Source organism: Dermacentor andersoni, chromosome 5 (genome assembly GCF_023375885.2).
Source record: "Dermacentor andersoni chromosome 5, qqDerAnde1_hic_scaffold, whole genome shotgun sequence".
Lineage (NCBI taxonomy): Eukaryota > Metazoa > Arthropoda > Arachnida > Ixodida > Ixodidae > Dermacentor > Dermacentor andersoni.
Window position 1 is genome coordinate 20199481 of NC_092818.1, and position 7895 is coordinate 20207375.

Here is a 7895-nt window from a genome sequence, read left to right on the forward strand (position 1 = left end):
TTGTTTTGTTTTGAGAGCTGTTATATCATTGCAAAATCAAAAAAGAAGCATTTTCTTGCATGACATACATCGGCCTCACTGAGAGTTGCATGTACCAAGCCATAGCCGCGTAGCCATGCCTGGCCAGGCGCGCCGACGCGAGGCAGGCCGAGCGCGTGAAAACAGAGCGGAGCTGTTCCCCGAGATCACGCCGCGTTTCGACGCGTACGCGCCATGCCGCACTGTCTGCGCATGCGTGGGCGCGTGAACGCGAGCTTGCGCGCGTCCGCAAGCGTACGTGTGGTCTCGGCTTAATGCCGTTGACGCGCCGTGCTGTCGCCGCCCGCGCTATATTAATATAAAATTGCAAGGGTGTATGTGCGATCATATATGAGATAAAAACGGGTGGTGCACTCGAATGCTACGAAATCATGGTGGATATATAGGTACATGCCTTGCCAATTTAAACACGCGTGTTTTGTTCTCCACCATTTCGTGCGCGTTCGTTTCCTTTCGTCCTGTTCTACGTTCGACGTACGCCATCGCGTGCAAAGGGCTTCGCACAAGCGCCTTACAATCACGGAAAAGGCAGATTTCTGGGCATTCTAGGTTTGACAATTAAGAGGAAGCTTTAGCTCGGCGGCTCCTATTAAAATACACGGGAAATGAGAAATAGTCTTTCTCAGCAACCAGTGCTCCAAATTTCATGAGGTTTGTCGCATTTAAAAGAGAACGTTAAAATCCAGTGACTGTTGGCTGTGAATTTTTTTTATTTATGTTGTCAATTTGTTAATAAAGATTTCTAAAAATTGTAAATTCTCAGAAAGCGATACTATCATGTTTACAACTCTGTCACTAAGCAATGAAAAATGATATCACAGTTCTGTAAATTGCACCTAATAGTACATCTAAAGTGAACAAGATTGGTATATTACACATGGCTTTAAAGAAACGACTATGTCAGTGGACTTTGAAAAATCATTGAAAACAATGTATCAAATTCACTTAGGATATAATTTGACATGTCAAATTTGTCCTTTTTAGACGATCTAATGGATGCAGTTTATACAGAACTGCGCGATATGTGTTCGTGGCACAGAGCTATGAATTTCTAAACTTCGTGCCTCTATTTTTCCAAACATAAATTTTGAAAATTTCTTAACAGAACTCTCCCGCTAAATCGAAATTCCACTAGCAACAGTCACTAGAATTTAACTTTCTCTCTCATGTGCAACAAGTGTCATTAAAATCGATCTAGGGGTAACCTCAGAAAAGCATTTCTGTGTTTTACATGTATTTGAATAGGTGGCACCATAGTTGGGCCTAAGCTAAGCTTCCTCTTAAGGGGATCCAACTTTAAAAAATAATGTCATTGATTGGAACATCAACTCCTTGCCACTTCGGTGACTCATTGATTTGAGAGGGAACGATAGGCACGCGGCAAATCTGCCGTGTCGTCCTACTGTGGTTGCAGATTGCATGTATGCATTATCGACAAGATATCATAAATGTCTAGAAGTAAATAGTTAAGTCAAACAGTTATTTTTGCTGTGAATTAGTACAGTATATATAAAGAGGGCACATCAAAGGGGAGCTCATTCTTGTGTATTAAATTATACTTTGGCACACGCTTGTAACAGTGCTTTCTCTGTGGAGCATTTCTGTGGAAAACTTTCTTTGAAAGGAAGCACACCTTACTAGCAGCTAGCGGATAGACCAATAAAAACATCTAAAACTGATTTTATAGGAAGGAGCTGCCTTTAGATGTGGCCAAAACAATTGAACGGATGTCCAGAAACAGTTTTTAAAATTAGGCAAGGGATTAAAAATAAGTATTCGCCCACCTCACACTGCCAGTGGCACAAACAGCCACATTTTAATACCTTCAATCATTTATTTATATCCATCCATTTATGTGAGCTTAAAGCCAGTCAATGTAACCCTTTTGATTGTTGCTTTTGGTGTGTCATAACTTCACATATTAATACTGGCGTCTATTTTTTTTTAAGATTTAAAAGCCATGACCTCGCGGAAGGTTATCGACGCTTCATGGACACTTGAGGAAGTGAAGATTATTGGCCATCGAGATTTGTTGAATGGAGTTCACATACCCTAAAACTTCACTGTGTGAAAATATGCCATTACAGTATGTGTTCTTTCTTAAGATACCTTGAAGGCAGCCTTTGAAAAGCTGAATGAGTCACTGGACACATCTGATTTGAGGCAGTCTGACCCGGATGAACAACGGAGAACAAAAAAGCTGAGAAAGCGTAGAATAATTTACGACTCCTCGTACACGGATGATGTTGATGAGCTAATGGACGTGGGAACACAGCCATCATGTCACACTAAAGGTAATTTTTTTCTATTTACGTTTTTTAAAAATATGCAACTTTTCTTTTGAAATATTGCAGCCCATTGCATTTCTTTTGAATGGGACTGCTGTTGTTTTATAATCACAATTACAGTATCTATAACATATCCATCGAATGTATAGGGTCTTTATATTTTTGTTCAGGCATTTATTGACATTGTTTAAGTCAGCTTTATTAACAGCTTCCATGTTGCCACCTGCACCGAAACCACAATCAATCGCCCCCTGCTCAAGTGCTGTCGTACTGACATGCCCAATTGAGAGTTCACCTAGCACACCGCCAGTGACCAGAGTACTATTTGAGCTGTCTACGTCCTCTTCAATTGCATTGCAGTCAGGTACAGCAGTATGCAATTATTAAAAAGTGCATGCAAGTGCAAGGTGTTAACATTTTTTCACCTAGTGATACTTAGAGCAGGTTTACTAACAGTAATTTTTGAATATGTTGCTGTTAGTAATGGTGACCAATGTAGAATAAAAAAGCAAATTTAATTCTCGTAGAGAGAAAAGGAGCCTTCTTAAGGCATAGATTCATTTTATTCAGGACTGATACTTGGCCCAAACTTATTGAATCAAAACCTTTATCATCTGTATTCATATGTTATTGGTCTCTACTTTTTCACTACTGTGACTGCATGTTTGTAGTTCCTGCAGCAGTGTGTACGAGAAACATATTGGTAGTATTGTCTAATTGCCAGCACAGCTGTTGCACTGAAATGCACTGGCCAGCAGAAACTGAGCAAACGTGTGATGAGGCGGGGGGGGGGGGAACCTTCTATCTTATTGAACTAGGTTAAATTGCACAGCTGACTTTGTAATTCTGAGCAACTTACATCTATGGAAAAATTTTGCAACATTACATTTTTTGCAAACTTTCCAGGTTTTCAAAATAAAGAATGTCGTCTAGTGTGCAGCTGTCATCATACGCACAATTTTTTATGTTCTTGTGACCAACTATATTTACTAATTCCAGAGAGTGCGTGTTCATCTCCCGACATCATGTCACTGGGCCCAAGACCTGCTCAGCATCGTATGCCGACGCCATGTCATACACCCAGAGCAGGTCGCTGGCAGCAGCAAACACCATGTTCTGACACAGGTACTACGAACATGAATGACTATCTCTGCATTCTAAATTTGTTCAGCTGATATAATGTGTCTTTCACCTCTGTTTGGCTGCTTGGAACCAGCAACACTCACACAGTTGAAACTAAAATTTGTGGTTTCCTCTGGTTTGCACAGCTGCAAACACTTGGGCTCTACTTTCAGGTTACGAGGGGTGTGCAAATATTCAATATTTATAATGCAATTCAAATAGCATCTGCTGTTTGATTCGAAACTCACTATTCAGAATTGTTGAGTATTTGTTTCTCTTCGCATATCAGGGGACTAACAACACTTACCACCAGCCTATAGGAATGAAGACAAATGCAAGTGGAGACTTTCCAATGATTAGGCTGCGAGGGAGCAGGAGCTGCTATGCCGAATTACCAAATTTTGCCACTGTAGTACTATGGAGCTAGTTAGGTGACATATCTAAAAAACTTATTTTACAAATGAGTTGGTTTTTTTATAACAAAAGTGATTAAGGCCTGTTTTGAGATTGCTTGGTTAAAACTCGTTGCCTAAAAGTATAAGCGGATGAAAGTTTTTATTTCTAGCGGTAGGAACATTTCCTGCCACTATGTAAATGAGCTGTCATTTGCTTATTGCAGTGGTTGTTGCATTTTCAAAACATGCGCTGCATTTCCAGTTGAAATTCATTATTGTTATACAATAATTTCATGTTGCTGTGGTCACTGCCTTTCCTTAATTGCAGGGAGCTTTTGCCCATCTCCCGTCACTTGGCATGCTTCTACCTCACGAGATCCAGTTCCCTCTAGCCAAGGTATGGCGAAACTAACATTTTTGTGCAGAGAGGTTCTCAGCATTGATAGTAAAATGGCTAAGTCTCCTGTATTTGGCTGAACATTGTGTCTCTATCAGGGGCCTGATGCCTGTGCTTTAAATTAGGCTACAAGTGATACTAGCATAAGTACTTCCAAGCTCTATGATCTATAGGCTAAAAGTATGTTTAAACCAATCCAGTTAACATTTTTTGTCAATTTGGCTAGTTGTCTAAAAGAGCTATGAATTGCTAGTTGGCGCGCATTCATTTTTTCTTGTGCTACGTACAGTAGGACACAACAGGACGACAAGATGACAGTCGTCGCTAAAGAAAAAGATAAGATAACTAGGGAAATCCTAGAGGTTTTAGAAATAGAAGAAAAAGACAACTGGGTGAGCACCTTTTAATCATGCTAACAAAAGCCGAAATCACTTACGCAAAGAATGCATACACACACAGAATGCACTTATATAATCATACCAACCAGAAACGTGAGAATGCGATCTGAGTGTAGCTGCTGTAATCATAGTTCACGCAGTCGCAATACTTCCTTGTGTGCTTTAAAATAATGTGGTATGATCTAACAATAAACCAGTTGGTAGTTTGCGCTCCCGTGTGTCACTTCGTGTCCGCTTCATATTCAGTGTCCGGTTTGTCCCTGTTGCATCCTACTGTACATAACGCAAGAAAAAAGAAAAGTTGGCTAGTTGTAACCATCATTGTTGGTATATTTAGGCGAAAATATCTGGGGTTTGAGTCAGATTTTCTCTGCACATAGTTTTATTATTATATATATAATATACAATTTTGTTCCTTTTCTAACCACTAGATGATCATATTCTGTTAACATCTGATGAAACATATGTTTAGTAATGTTTGTTTTATGAGTGCTTGTAACTTACTCTTGTTCAGAGTTTTCCCTTTCTGTTTGACCGATCAGACCCGACATTCTTTTGCCCTTCTGCTTGAATGAGGTTTTTACAGAAACCTAAATATTCTTTATATACTTGTACATTTTATATATAAAACGATGATACCATTAGTCTAAAATGCTCTGATATTGTTTACAGAAGAAAGCAGCCGATGCCCCACACTTCAGGAAATATTTGATCTTGTACAACAGCTTCACATGAGACAGCTTGGTAAGAATCACGTTAAATGCAGTGCTTGATAGAGCAAACACTGATACTTTCGTGTGTTGTTAAAGGGACTAAGACCAAATTTTATGCTTAGAACTTAGCCTTGCTGGGTCACCCTGATTACTTTGTTTCATGAAAATGAATGCGTTTTGAATGAAAAAATTGCAAGAGGTTTGAAAATATTGCATTTTAGTCATGTGAAATATTGCCTGGGTAGCCAAAACTTGCGTGATGTATCTACACCGAAGCAGTACAAATATCTGGAGAAGCTGTTTGCTTTTGGAATTAGGAATTTTGCAAGGTGGAAAAGTTAAACTATAGACCTTCTTATCGGACAAGGTGGGCTTGTGCATGCTGACGCGGTGCTGCTTGAATGTGTTGCCGTTGCGTGCTGTGGAACGATTTGGACATGTTTGAGATTGTTTTCTGCGAACTTTAAGTGATGTCAATTCATGTGAGGTCATTGGGAAACCACTGTGTAGCCTTTCAGTGCAGTCGTAACCACAGTGTGCGGGAATTTCTCTTGGCTGCATATATACTTGCGACGTGCATCAGCAGCTTAGGTGTGCACGTGCTGTTAACTATTTTCGCAGTATCGGTTTCCGCTTGACGAGGAGTAGCGATGTCTGAATAGCCATTGTGAATTGAAAAATCTTCTCATTGTGATCACTTGTTGTGGCAACTAAAACAGAAAAGAGTGCTCGTGTATGGCCAACCCAGTGCGACCCGGAAGCGCCAATCGTGATAAAATATTTGCATTGGTCACCGGCACAGTTCTCACGCATTTCAAGTCCAGTAGACTTGAAATCACCATGCTATATCTGCACGAGCCCCCTGTATGGCGTTACTCAACACAGCGATCACTGCGGTTGGTAAACCAGCATGATCCATATAACTTTGTGCGTCGGCATTGCCTTTTTGCCGTGTAAAGCAGTAATGTCCTAAGGGGATCGCACAGAAAGAATCTGGCGGCTATTTGCGAGAACGCAATTTCCGTAAGACGAGTGAGGCGTCGTAAAGGATGGGATGAACAAAGCCCCCCCCCCAAAAAAAACCTGTTCTCATCCTCCTCTTCTGCGAGAAAAAAAAGAAAATGGGCTAACGTCGCAATAAGACCTTGCATGGTCATGCCGCATGCTTGGATCATGTGCTACAAGGAACAACCAGATCTATAACCCAGCAACTACCACTGCTTCGGACGCTCGTGCAGTCTACAGATGGGCATTCTACAAGTGTAATTCACCATATACGGTATGCTGTTATTACCAACAAAAACTGTTATTCGCGTGCAGAAGCCTTGTCCAACAAACAAGGTAGTCCCGCAATGTATCTGCAGGTAACAGTTCGAACGCTTGTCAAAGTAAACAGTACAACTCATTCCGCAGCAGAACAGTACTTATTGCGGCTAAACTACAGCTTAAAACTAAGTGAGAAAGTTGCAGTGAGGTTACATTAGTGAAAAAAATTTTCAGAAATACCGACTGATCTTGAGGCCGATTGTAGGCTCAAATGCACGTGCACATCGTGCTGGGTGTTTCATCCACCTCAATGCCGCAGAAACTTTGGCCATGCTGACCTAAATTGCTTCTGTACATCTCACTGAACAGTTTCTCTCAAGAAGACGCCACATTAAACTAAATAGAGAGCGCGAAGCAAAAACAGCCACCAGAAGCTGCCGCCGGAGGTATGCCTGCCATACAACATGGAGTGCTCGCCCAAGCTTGCATGCCTACTGCCCACGGTTGGCGCCATTGCGTATGCAGCATGGCGGTGCCTGTAAAGAAACGGTCTCCGCGCAGCAGCATAAAAATTATACTGTCTTTTAAGACGGGCGGATATTCATTTTTTCGGTACCAGTATCAGGTACAGTTGAGCATTGTTGATATATGAGTGCTTTTTCTTAGGATATCCTAACGTTGAAATATCCTTTAGGATTCGAGAAGGAAGTCCTAAAGGCCCTTGGCGACATACTCTTCAACGTGTGAAGTGTGCGCAAGGAAAACGCCAGTGGGAGCCATGTTGTCATGAAGCTGCCCAGTGACTGTACACCACTGCCCGTCAGCACTATAGAGGAACTTCTGGCATTTGACAACTATCTCTCGGATCGAGACCACATGGACTTAGTGGTAAACCACTATACTATAGGAAATAAGCTTTGCTGCCACCTGAACAATTATCTTGCCTGCAGTCTTGTGCATTATGAACGTGCCAATTTTAGACCCGTATAAAGGAGGTAGTGCATGTCAGTTAGGAACTCTGTACTATTTGAATGTCGTGGTTATTAAGTGCGTGAGTTCGTAAGATATGCCATCGCTGGCTATAATGCATTCTGAACTTGCAGTGATTTTCGTGCTGTTTCACCTGATGCATACTACGAACTTATTGTGAATGGAATTGGCAAATAATTTATGCAAATGTGATATTAAAAGTAAAGAACTAATCCTCCATGAGATTTCTGTAAATTGCCAATTGACTTATGCATACCTAGCGATCTTATATGCTCAAAGGTACAGCC

General features: G+C 41.1%; 1 long non-coding RNA gene across 1 annotated transcript; it reads left to right on the plus strand.

Moving 5' to 3' along the window:
• Positions 1-1493: 1493 nt before the first annotated feature.
• On the plus strand, positions 1494-3410 carry LOC140218321 (uncharacterized). The gene is made up of 3 exons (XR_011894586.1): positions 1494-2333; positions 2536-2691; positions 3327-3410. It is a non-coding gene; the product is annotated as an uncharacterized lncRNA (long non-coding RNA).
• Positions 3411-7895: the final 4485 nt, after the last annotated feature.